The sequence below is a fragment of the Dreissena polymorpha genome, chromosome 7, assembly GCF_020536995.1.
Source record: "Dreissena polymorpha isolate Duluth1 chromosome 7, UMN_Dpol_1.0, whole genome shotgun sequence".
NCBI classification, from domain to species: Eukaryota; Metazoa; Mollusca; class Bivalvia; order Myida; family Dreissenidae; genus Dreissena; species Dreissena polymorpha.
The window spans coordinates 18,071,271-18,085,286 of record NC_068361.1 but is presented as its reverse complement, the minus strand read 5'-3'; the positions used below and the strand labels follow the sequence as shown (position 1 = coordinate 18,085,286).

The following is a 14,016-nucleotide window of genomic DNA, read 5'->3' as shown; positions in this document are numbered from 1 at the left end:
GACAGCTTGTATGACCATTTCTTAAACTTAACCAGAACATAACAGTACAGATCAGAAATTTATTACGATTTGTTCATAGAACACTATCAGTCATAATCATGTTATTATATTTTATAGACATATCATGAAGTCATTTGCAAAGTAAGTGATAATACAGTAATCAAAAGTGTACATTCCATCTAACATATTACATGACAGTGGTGGGAAAACAACAGGGTGGCAATCAGCTATTATGCTCTTAATATTAATCACATAATCAACAAAAATGCTTTGCATCATGCCATTTTCTCCTCGGAAACTCATTAGAAACTCCTGTTTAATGAACAAAAAAAGAGGTCACATCACATTTTTACCTGACAACGCATGAGCATTTCAAAGAAGCTGTCGTCTGGTACGTCGTTAACGTTTCTCTCTCGGAGGTATTGGTTGATAACGGCTTGGGAGTTGAGACCTGGAAACTGCGGTAGTGAGGCTCGCTGGTCGTTCATGCGTGACCCCTGAATGCCTGCCACCATGTCCAGAAAGTTCTCGCTGTCTGGGGTGGACACTGTGGAGAGATATGAACCAATAAGGTTAGGAGAATATAATAAAATGTTGCTGTCTGGCATAAACACTGCGGTATGATGTCAACCAGTCACGTATGGAAAATATAATAAAATAATTTCTGGGTAGACACTGCGGTTTGATGTGAACTATTATGTTGGGAGAATATAATAAAACAATGTCTGGGGTAGACAATGTGGTGAGATCTAAACCAGTCATGTTAGGAGAATATCACAAAACAGTCAAGAGAGAACATGATAAACAGCCTAATATCAAGAAAATAATACACAAGTAAAATGATGAACCAGTCTAATAATAAGTCAAGGACAAGGAAAATGGTAAACCAGTCACTATAGGTGTATACATCAATCAATAGAGGAAAAAAATATCAACCAGTTAAATAATGAAAATAATAGATAATAGAAAACAAGCAATGTGTTTGTGAAACACTATGTCCCCATATATTTGACCTTTGCCCTTGAAGGATGACCTTGACCTTTCACCACTCAAAATGTGCAGCTCAATGGGATACACATGCATGCCAAATATCAAATTACTATCTTCAATATTGCAAAAGTGTACATTAAATGAACGATTTTGACCCATATATTTGACCTTGAAGAATGACCTTGACCTCAAATTTTCCACCGCTCAAAATGTGCAGCTCCATGAGATACACATGCATGCCAAATATGAAGTTGCTATCTTCAATATTGCAAAAGTTATGGAATATGTTAAAGTTGGAGCAAACAAACACACAAACCAACCAACCAACAGACAGGGCCAAAACTTGTTTTTTTATCATTTGGCAGGTACAGATAATTATCTCCCTTTGAAGCTTATTACTTCCCTTGGATTTGTAAGGATGGCCTTGACCTTGACTTTTCATCACTCAAAAGTGCAGCTCCTTGAGATACACATGCATGCCAAATATCAAGTTGCTATCTGAACGGACATAGAAGTTATGAGCATTTTTTGAAACCTAAACGCAGAAAACTAAACGCAAAGTGTGACGGAAAGACAGATGGACAGACGGAAGGTCCGATCACTATATGCCCTCCTTCGGGGGCAAAAAATTAGAGGGAACAAGAGCTGTCACCATAGGATGACATATGCCCCCTATAAACGCTTTGATAGAAGTTATGAGCATTTTTCGAAACCTAAACGCAGATTTCGAAACCTAAACGAGGACCCTACATTAAAGGTCAAGGTCACAGGGGTCAAAATTTATGTGCGTATAGAAAGGCCTTGTCCATATACACATGCATACCAAATATGAAGGTTATATCTCAAGGGACATAGAAGTTATGAACATTTTTTGAAACCTACATGCAGATTTCGAAACTTTAACGCGGACCCTAAGTTCAAGGTCAAGGTCACAGGGGTCAAAATTTGTGTGCGTATGGAAAGGTCTTCCCCATATACACATGCATACCAAATATGAAGGTTATATCTCAAGGGACATAGAAGTTATGAGCATTTTTTGAAACCTAAACGCAGATTTTGAAACCTAAACGCGGACCCTAAGTTCAATGTCAAGGCCACAGGGGTCTATATTTTCGAGCATATGGAAAGGCCTTGTCCATATACACATGCATACCAAATATGAAGGTTATATCTCAAGGGACATAGAAGACATGAGAATTTCGAGAAACCTAAACACAAAGTGTGACGGAAAGACAGACAGACTGACAGACGGTCTAATCACTATATGCCCTCCTTCAGGGGCATAAAAATTAAAAACAAGTCAAGTGAGCTCTTAAAATGATTAAACCAGTCTGGAGTTTCTAATATGATAAACCAGGTATTGAACCAGTCTATTGTTGACTCCTTTGACAAATGTATGGAAACAGTAAAAAAAAAATTTTTAATTGGATGAAAATAGGAGACAATGACTGATGTCTTAGTAGACAGCCTGCAATGACTGCTATCAATCATATATGACTCTTATAATTGACAAACTTATAACATTTGGATCATAAGTGTCCTAGATCTAACGGGCAAACAATTAATAAACAGATGGAATTGTTTCAGTTGCAGGATAACTTTACTTTTTAAGTTTTTGCAAGATCCTATTTCTTATGTTTTCACTGTTACCAAAACCCGCAATATTTGTCAGACAAAAAAAACCCTGAAATAATGTGTATTTTCCCCATATTTATCCACATACCGAATTTCATAAATTTAGCTTCTGTTATTTTTGAGTTCTCATACGATCCATATTAATCTGAGAGACGTAGCTGTAATAACCCTAATGCTCCCATTGTGGCTCTCTATCCACATATTGAGTTTCTTCAAATTAATTTAAGTACTCTTTGAGTTATTGCAGGATGCAGATGATTGGGACAGTCAGACACACAGACTTGGACAATGGTCCCGTTTGGTTACACGGGTAGAGGACTAATTAAAGAGAGAACCCGTAATGCTAACACATCTATGTGTGACAAGTGCACAAAATTAATATGAATCCATATAAGCCTGGGAAAACGGGGCTGAATGAATGAGCGTTAAGTGTCTTCCAACATTAGACAGGACAGTCTGTTTATCAGAGACGACACTTTCCCCTGTAATGGAATTTTTAAGTTGTCTTCATAGCGAAAATCAATGTTAGGCAGAGAGTGTCGTCCCTAATCTGGGTCTACACTTTGAGCATGTGCATTAAGGCCTATTTTTCCAGAGCAAGACTCATATATGAGCAGATACACTAACACATTTCTGCCTAACATCAGTTCAACACTTACCCAGTTTGGGTTTGTTCTCCTTGTTTTCTGACTCCAGGAGTCCATTTTTCTCCCCAGGCAACTTGAGGCTGCATCGCTGCTCGTCGAAACGGCGACCTTGGAACTTGCTCAACAGATCAAAGAAACCATCATCTTCTGGGGACAGTGTCTGAATAAAAGAAATTGTATAACTATCACAGGATTGATGAAAGACAAAGCTTGCACCAATTATAATATACTACAGCTTACCTCAACCATAGGGGCCTGATTCTTGGCTATGCTTGTCTCTGATGTAGCTACAGCTTACCTCAACCATAGGGACATGATTTTTGGCTTTGATTTTCTCTGATGTGGCTACAGCTTACCTCAACCATAGGGGCCTGATTCTTGGCTTTGATTGTCTCTGATGTGGCTACAGCTTACCTCAACCATAGGGACCTGATTCTTGGCTTTGATTGTCTCTGATGTGGCTACAGCTAACCTCAACCATAGGGACCTGATTCTTGGCTTTGATTGTCTCTGATGTGGCTACAGCTTACCTCAACCATAGGGACATGGTTTTTGGCTATGATTGTCTCTGATGTAGCTACAGCTTACCTCAACCATATGGGCCTGATTAATGGAGATGATTGTCTCTGATGTGGCTACAGCTTACCTCAACCATAGGGGCCTGATTCTTGGCTATTATTGTCTTTGATGTGGCTACAGCTTACCTCAACCATAGGGGAATGATTCTTGGCTATGATTGTCTCTGATGTTGCCACTGTCATGGATTTCTGCACCTTGGGTATCTTAGGTCTTGCCCCGCCATGTACTGGGATTGTCTCTCCTTTCTTGTCCGGCGTGAGCTTCATCTACTCCATCTTTTCCATGCTGTGTCGCCGGGAGACGCCGGTACGTCGGTCTGGAATTTAAAAATAATAATTTAATTTTTCATAATTTTATGTAATATGTAAATTTACATATATATTTAATAATAGTTATATATTATTATTTCATATAAAAAATACAATGAACAATTTTATTTTATTGTATTTTTTTCATTTTATGTTTCATTTTAATAAATTTTCAATGATTTTAAAATATAGGCAATTTTATATAATTTTGTAAATACTTATAAAAAAAAATTCTTTTAAACAAAAAATATATTTGATACTCCAGTTGTGTTAATTAACCCCTTAGCACTTAGATATGCACTTTGACTCATTTGTAGTCCATTAGAAAATCGAATTAAATTAAACACCTATTCATGCTAGATCCAATTTTTAAAGGCTCCATTACTAACCCTGATATTGAGATGAGCAGCAAACAGCATAAAACCTTAACAGCCTGCAAGTTGGCTGTTCTTGAATAATGCTGGTTGCATACAGCCATTTTCACTGGACTTACTGCATGGGCACCAACTGTCATCCCAGATCAGCCTATGCAGTCCTCACAGGCTAATCAGGTATAACACTTTCCGACTAGATTGGATTTTCTTTAAAAGAGACTTCCTAATAACAAAAAATTCAGAAAAAAGCGGAAAGTCCTTTGTTGACCGCACAGGCGTATCTGGGACCTGTTAGGCATGTGCATTAAGCCCAGTTTTCCCAGAAAGTGAATTGTTAACAAGCTATAACATACACATTCCAACATCCAGATGGTCCAAGGGGCTGGGCCTGTGACCTTCGTCTGGCCCTACTTTAATGCCCAGCACTGACTTGAGGTCAGCAAGGTTCATCTGGGCAGTCACCTGACCTGTCTCATCTCCAATCTGAAAACACATCTTCAAGCAATATATGTGAGTTCAATTATGGAAAAAATGTGATTAACGCAGGTGCATAAAAGGTCCTATCAGATTAGCCTTGTTAGTACACTGCACTGTGCCCACTGCACAGGCTAATCTGGGATAACGCTTTGGGCACATACATGAAGCCTAGTTTTCCAGAATGAGGGAAAAAATATTCTGTGTCCAATAAACACTGATGCCCTTGGTGGAAGCCTTGTCAGTATTGATTCATTGGCCCATTTGAATAAGGCCTAGTAGACAAATAGGGTGTAAAGGTCAAAAATGAAATCATGTGATTCGGCTTTGTAAAGTGTTCATAGATAATAGTCATGCAAGTATTCATGCCTTGCAGAAAGTGATATGGAAGCAGCAAAAAGAAAGTCAATTCAGGTAAACCAAGAAATTTAACTTCTGAATTAGTCTTAAGTAAGTGTTTAAAAGTAAGTCAATGTCAAGGTCAAAATGAGGTCAGTAAATATGTGTGTGTTGATAGTGTTCAAAGACATTAGTCATGCACGTATCAAAGCTTTGTAAGAAGCATAATTGATGTTAAACAAAACACTTATTTTTGGTAAAACTTGTACAGACGGACGGACTAATGAACAAACGCATGAACGGTTGGTCAGGCCAATTACTATACGCTTCCAACATCAATTGATTCCAGAAGCACAAAACTACCACTTATTGTAAAATAACAGTTTAGACCCCATACTTTTTTAAAGCAATCAAGCAATTAACATTAAATTATTTAGATTGACTTAATGTTGGACATGGATATTTACATTTTGTAGAAAAGGACAATTTTACAACTCAGGGGCCATAACTCTTCCGTCCAGAGCTCACCAAACTAGGATCTTTGTCTTAAGGACACTATATAACTGGAATCATATCAATAAAAAGGAACTGACTCTTCAATCGGAAGACAGTCCAGAAGTGTTGGTTAAAATTGTTCCTAAAAAGTGATCTCATAATTTCAAAACAGATCCTGTTCAGAAAAGCAAACATCCTTCCTAACTTTTAAGCATCCTATTTTTCCAAATTCTCAAGGTACAAACTTCGAAGATTCAAGTTAGTTTTCTTAAAATGAGAAATTTGTTCAATGCGCAACAAAAAATATTGTCTATAACATTTATTTCTGCAACATATTGTTTGCTTTCTGTGTGCATCGCAAACATTCACTTTACATGGTGTGAAAAAAATGTTGGGGAAAAAAATTGAATCTTTAAAATTCAATAATTATATTCACTTTGGATTCACAGTGAATTTGTACACATTAGGAGGGCATGATCAGTTTCCTGGCTTACCTCTTTAGAGATCTCGAGATGTTTGCTGGCATACTGGAGAGCCTCCTCGTTATGCCCGAGGGCCGTGTGGGCGTTCCCGAGGCTCCAACACGCCCGACCCTCCCCGACCCGGTCTTCAAGCTCCTGGGCGATCTTGAGGTGCTTCATGTGGAACTCTATCGCCCGCTCGTAGTCCTTCAGGAGCGTTTATGTGTTCCCAAGGCTGTAACATGCCTGGGCCTCCAGCGCCTTGTCACCCAGCTGTTTGGCAATTTGTAAAGTTTTTCTGTTGAAAATATAAAAATGAGGGATTTTTTTATACATCTAAATTCAGAAATGTACAACTGTGGAACAAAATAGATACAACTTTCACTTCTTTTAGGAATTTTTCAGATGGCAATTGGGATTTTATTTCCACTATTGAGAGAGTGCTGTTTATGGGTACTTTAAGGATGAAAAATGCCTGGGCCTCTAAGGCCTTATCACCCAGCTGCTTGGTAATTTGTAACGTTTATCTGTGAGAAAAATACAATTATAGTGCTTGCTTGGTGATTTTCTGTGGAAAAATGTAATACAGGAAATTGAATTGAAGCAGAATTCTGCTTTTTGATGCAGGCTTTTTGCAACATATGATAATACTTCTTGTTTGGTTATCTGTAACGTTTTTGTGTGGAAAAATAAAATGTACATTGCTTGTTTGGTGATTTGTAACATTATTCTGGGGAAAATATATGATTGCTAAGTGATTTGTAGTGATATCTTCCCCAGAATAATGAACACAGCTCTTGTTCTTTGTAATATTTGTCTATGGTTATATAAAATAAGAGTGCTTGTTCGGCAATGTGTAATGCTTTTCTATGGAAATATAAAATAAAAGTGCTTGCTTGATTTGTAACGTTTTTGTTTTAGGAAGAGTATAAAAGTTTGTAACGTTATTCTGTGGAAAATAGTATCTATTGTGCTTGCTTGTAACATTTTTCTAAGGAAAATAGGCAATTTGTTTTTCTGTGGACAAATACACGAATAGTTCTTGGAAAAATATGTTTATAGTGCTTGGCTGGTGATTTGCAACATTTTTGGTAGTAAAATATAATAATTGTGTGTTTGGCAATTTGTAACATAATTATATGCAGCAAAATATCATAAGTAAGTGTTTGGTGATTTATGCGTTTTAAGGAGAAGAATTAATGTGTAGCTTGATGATTTTTTTTACCAATAAACATATTTTCTTACCTGCACATAAAATAATAACAAGAGGGCCATGATGGCCCTGAATCGCTCACCTGACTCATTAAGATCAGATGAAAACTATGACCTCTATTGTCTACACAATGTTTTTCTATGATTTGACCTAGTGACCTAGTTCCTGACTCTAGATGACCCAAATACAATCCCAATCCAGATTTCATCAAGATAAACATTCTGACCGCAGTTCATAAATATTGGATGGAAACTGTGACCTATATTGTCAACACAAGGTTTTTCTATTTATTTGACCTAGAATTTTACCCCAGATGACCCAAATACAATCCCACCCAGATTTCATCAAGAATTCTGACCAAATTTTATAAAGGTAGGATGAAAACTGTGATCTCTAATGTCTACACAAGGTTTTTCTATTATTTGACCTAGTGACCTAGTTTTTGACCCCAGATGACCCAAATAAAATCCCAACCCAGATTTCATCAAGATAAACATTCTGACCAAATTTCATAAAGATTGGATGAAAACTGTGACCTCTATTGTCTACAGAAGGTTGTTCTATTATTTGACCTAGTGACCTTGTTTTTGACCCCAGATGACCCAAATACAATCCCAAACCGGATTTCATCAAGATAAACATTTTGACCAAATTTCATCAAGATTGGATGCAAACTGTGACCTCTACTGTCTACACAAATTGTTGACGGACGGACGCACGGACAAACGCAGGCACGCACAACGGACGCCGGACATCACACGATCACATAAGCTCACCGTGTCACTTCATGACAGGTGACCTAAAAATATGTGTCGGAGATAAACATGAACAGTTGTGGTTAAAATCCCATAGAAACAAGGGCTGTTTGTAAAACATGCATGCCCCCCTATATGGGCTATAAGTTGTAGTAGCACCCATTGTGTGAATACGTTTTTTTGTCACTGTGAATGGTGGTGGTGGTGGTGGTGGTGGTGGTGGTGGTGGTGGTGGTGTAGTAGTAGTAGTAGTGGTAGTAGTAGTAGTAGTATTAGTAGTAGTAGTAGTAGTAATAGTAGTTGTAGTAGTAGTAGTAGTAGTAGTAGTTGTAGTAGTAGAAGTAGTAGAAGTAGTAGTAGTAGTAGAAGTAGTAGTAGTAGTAGTGGTAATAGTAGAAGTAGTAGTAGTAGTAGTAGTAGTAGTAGTAGTAGTGGTAGTAGTAGTAGTAGTAGTAGTAGTAGAAGTAGTGGTAAAAGTAGTAGTAGTAGTGGCAGTAGTAGTAGAAGAAGTAATAGTAGACGTGGTGGTGGTGGTGGTGGTGGTGGTGGTGGTGGTAGAAGTAGTACTAGTAGTAGTAGTACTAGTAGTAGTAGTAGAAGTAGTAGTAGTAGCAGTAGTAGTAGTAGTAGTAGTAGTAGTAGTAGTAGTAGTAGTAGTAGTAGTAGTAGTAGTAGTAGTAGTAGTGGTAGTAGTAGTAGAAGTAGTAGTAGTAGTAGTAGTAGTAGGAGTAGTAGTAGTAGTAGTAGTAGTAGTAGTAGTAGTAGTAGTAGTAGTAGTAGTAGTAGCAGTAGTAGTAGTAGTAGCAGTAGCAGTAGCAGAAGCAGTAGCAGCATTACAAGACCAATACTAAAGAATGATCAAATGGGAAAAGGTAACCTAGCACTGGCAGTAAATGTTGGGTTCATTTACAGGTCAGATTTGAAATCTAGTTAGGGTTAGGGTTAGGGTTAGGGTTAGGGTTAGGGTTAGGGTTAAATGTAAAATGAGATTTTGAATGAATTAAAGGGAGGCAAATCTGTATTAAAAAGAACATGCATAAACCGTAGTTGTTTCCCTTGTTTGAACCATGCTAAATCCTTACAAGTTTGGAAATAATTGGATGAAAAATTTGGACTTCATTGCATAAACACCATTTTCTCAATTCAAGGGGAGGTAATTCTGTACTTCATGGACCAATAATGCTCATTTTTTGTAGGGTTCGTGTCCTCATTGATATAAAGACACTGTGCAAATTTGGAAAGGATCGGACAAAAAATGTGGAAGATTTTTAAAGTTTTCACAAAATAGGCAAAAACGAATAAACATGCAAAGTTCAACGAGTTCCTGCGGCCATGTCTTTGAACAACTTTCTCAGGGGAGCCTTCAAAGGTCATCCCTGTGAAATTTTTTGAAAATCTGATGAGCGGTTTCTGACAAGAAGATTTTTTAAGGTTTTTACCATATATGGTCATGGCGGCCATCTTGGTTATGTGATCAAATTTTTTTTAACAATTCTTTTGTCCCATGACCTAGGGATGCTCCACATGAAATTTAGTTGAAATTGGCTCAATGGTTTAGTAGAAGAAGATGTTTACAAATTGTTTACAGACAGACGGACGGATGGACGCCGGACGCTGAGTGATCACAATAGCTCACCTCGAGCTATCGGTCAGGTGAGCTAAAAACAGGATAAAAGATAAAAAAAGTGAGCATAGAAGGTAAATGGGTCCGCACATAATGTTGCCTCTGGCTCGGAAAGGACCTCATTAACTTCGAAATACACACCCAAACAAGGTAACGGTTTTACTGCAGAAAAAGTTCACACAGTTTTATGAAATCACAAAAAAATAATAACAAAAACAAAAAAAGAGATGTGTTTGTCAGAAACACAATGTCCTCTACTGCGCCGCTTTGAATAACATTTTTTTTTGGATTATATCCCTTTAAAAAATATTACTTCCCTTGTTAAATGATCTGTACCTGCCACATGCAATAAAATAACCTTCAATATTGAAAATGTTATGGCCAATATTAAAGTTTTCGGACGTACACACAGACAGTTTAACTGCTATTTGCCACCCTACCGGGGGCATAAAAAACAACTTAGTTCATTCTTATACCCACCTTTAGTGTTCAGCAGCTACTTCAAACTCTCCCAGGAATATTTGGGCATTGCCTAGGTTACTGTAGGCCCGTCTCTCGGCAGCCTTGTCCCCAAACTCACGGGCTATTGCTAACCTCTACAATACAACACATGGAGGATGTTATATACGGACAGGGTATTGCAGGTGCATTGTGCAGTCTGGTCAGGGACTACACTGTACTCTATTGAGACAACAAAACCTTGTGTGACTTTATAGCACAAAGGATAGCTCCTGACCAGACTGGAATAACTTTGTGTGACTTTATAGCACACAGGGCAGCTCCTGACCAGACTGGGAAAACTTTGTGTGACTTAATAGCACACAGGGCAGCTCCTGACCAGACTGGGAAAACTTTGTGTGACTTTATAGCACACAGGGCAGCTCCTGACCAGACTGGGAAAACTTTGTGTGACTTTATAGCACACAGGGCAGCTCCTGACCAGACTGGGATAACTGTGTGTGACTTTATAGCACACAGGGCAGCTCCTGACCAGACTGGGAAAACTTTGTGTGACTTAATAGCACACAGGGAAGCTCCTGACCAGACTGGGATAACTTTGTGTGACTTTATAGCACACAGGGAAGCTCCTGACCAGACTGGGATAACTTTGTGTGACTTTATAGCACACAGGGCAGCTCCTGACCAGACTGGGATAACTTTGTGTGACTTTATAGCACACAGGGCAGCTCCTGACCAGACTGGGATAACTTTGTGTGACTTTATAGCACACAGGGCAGCTCCTGACCAGACTTGGAAAACTTTAAGTGACTTTATAGCACACAGGGCAGCTCCTGACCAGACTTGGAAAACTTTAAGTGACTTTATAGCATACAGGGCAGCTCCTGACCAGACTTGGAAAACTTTAATTGACTTTATAGCACACAGGGTAGCTCCTGACCAGACTGGGAAAACTTAAAGTGACTTTATAGCACACAGGGTAGCTCCTGACCAGACTGGGAAACTTTAAGTGACTTTATAGCCTGACCAGACTGGGAAAACTTTGTATGACTTTATAGCACACAGGGCAGCTCCTGACCAGACTTGGAAAACTTTAAGTGACTTTATAGCACACAGGGCAGCTCCTGACCAGACGCACGTTACGCACATGCATTAAACCCTTTTTTTATAGAGTACTGCACATATGCATGAATATATGGAAGTACTTTTATAAAGAATACATTACTTTCTGTACTGGAACAGGATTAAATAGATAAAAGAAATCCCACTGACTTATGGTTATGCTGTCATTTGTCTCACAACACTCATGCCCGTAAAGACAAAACAGAATATGAAGATAGGGCACATTTCAATAATTTCATGTATGCTAATAAGCCCCTAAGCACCTGGTAAACGTTTGAAAGCTTTACTTTGCAAATAATTTTTTCCAAATGAACCTGGTTCTGGGAAAACTGGGCTTAATGCATGAGTAACAAGATGTGTTTGTGAAACACTATGTCCCCCTATATGACGTTTGACCTTGGAGGTTGACCTTGACCCTTCACCACTCAAAATGTGCAGCTCCATGAGATACACATGCATATCAAATATAAAATTGCTAGCTTCAATATTGCAGAAGTGACATTACATGAGCAATTTTGACCCATATATTTGACCTTGAAGGAAGAGCTTGACCTTGACCTTTCACCACTCAAAATGTGCAGCTCTATGAGATACACATGCGTGCCAAATATCAAGTTGCTATCTTCAATATTGCAAAAGTATTCATAAAATAAGCGATTTGGGCCACATATATTTGACCTCTGACCTTGAAGGATGACCTTGACCTTGACCTTTTACCACTCAAATTGTGAATCTCCATGAGATACACATGCATGCCAAATATCAAGTTGCTATCTTCAATATTTCAAAAGTATTCATAAAATAAGCGATTTGGGCTACATATATTTGACCTCTGACCTTGAAGGATGACCTTGACCTTTCACCACTCAAAATGTGCAGCTCCATGAGATACACATGCATGCCAAATATCAAGTTGCTATCTTCAATATTGCAAAAGTATTCATAAAATGAGCGATTTTGGCCACATATATTTGGCCTCTGACCTTGAAGGATGACCTTGACCTTTCACCACTCAAAATGTGCAGCTCCATGAGATACACATGCATGCCAAATATCAAGTTGCTATATTCAATATAGCAAAAAATATTGCAAAATGTTAAAGTTGACGCAAACCAACCAACCAACAGACCAACCAACAGACCAACAGACAGGGCAAAAACAACATGTCCCCCACTACTATAGTGGGGGGACATAAATATTGTCTCTGATTAACCTGTGCGTACTGCGCAGGCTAATCCGGGAAAGACAATTAACAAAGATGCATTAAGCTTGTTTTTTCCAGAGCTTGGCCCCAATAATGACAACCAGATAGCTGCCCCTAGCACCTCTACTCTATCCCTACCTCCTGATGGTAGATGATTGCCTGACTGAAGTTTCCCAGGAGATAGTGAGTGTTGCCAAGGTTACCACAAGCGCGACCTTGAGCTGCCCTGTCACCCAGCTCCTGGACTATAGCTAGATTGGCCCTGAAAAACAGGACAAAAAGTTTGACTTGTAGTCATATTTCATTCAGTGAACAACTGTAAGCTAGCTTGCCTGCCAACAATCCACATCCAAAATGTGTCGTCGTAATACGTCCCATTTACAAATACAGTTTCATTTCACAGATTTTATGTTTGACATTTCTTAAGCTGGTCTTCTCCATAGAAATCCATACCATAATTATTTCACAAGAAGAGCTATGTTTGTGAAACATAATGCCCCCTACTGCGCTTTGAAGCCGCACGGCAGTTATTTCAGAAACAAGAGGGCGGACACCATGCTAAATCCCTGAAATACACTAAGTGACCCCGTGACCTAGTTTTTGACCTGGCATGACCCATATTCGAACTTGACAAGATTTTGTCCTGATACAACTTCTGACCAAGTTTGGTAAAGATCAGATGAGAACTACTTCAATTAGAGAGCGGACACCATGCTAAATCCTTGAAATGCACTCAGTGACCTCGTGACCTAGTTTTTGACACTGCATGACCTATATTCGAACTTGACCTAGATATTGTCTAGATACAATTTCTGACCAAGTTTGGTAAAGATCGGATTAACACTATTTGAATTAGAGAGCGGAAACGAAAAGTGTGACAGACTGACAAACAGTGCGAAAGCTATATACCCCCTTTTCTTCGAAAGGGGGCATAAAAAGATAAACGTAAAAAACACACACAAAATCAGCAACCATTACAACTTCACACACAGATTTTGTTTTGATAAGACAAAAGAAATCCCAGTTTTACAATACAATTTCTTTTCAACAGAAATATTTTTTCAAACTGTGAGCCTGTCCCTTCTACCCTTTATCACTCATATTGACCCTTTGTAGTCCTCTAGAAAATCTAATTTAATAACAGAACCATCTTAATAGATTCGAGTTTTAAAGGCTTCATTTCCAAACGCAAGATACTGACGAGTAGCAAACAGCATTAAACCTGAAGAGCCTACAAGTTGCTCACAGGCTGTTCTGGTTTTATGCTGGTTGCATTTAGCCATTTTTATTGTGCTTCTGTGCGGTTTAACTAGCCATATTCACCAGCAGCCAACTCA

At 38.5% G+C, this 14,016-nt stretch overlaps 1 protein-coding gene and 1 pseudogene across 2 annotated transcripts in view; both read right to left on the bottom strand.

Moving 5' to 3' along the window:
• Window positions 1-14,016, bottom strand: part of LOC127837815 (G-protein-signaling modulator 2-like) — a 57,968-nt gene that overhangs the window by 2,674 nt on the left and 41,278 nt on the right. The window lies entirely within an intron of this gene.
• LOC127839499 (uncharacterized) overlaps window positions 1-14,016 on the bottom strand; it is a 42,321-nt pseudogene that overhangs the window by 850 nt on the left and 27,455 nt on the right.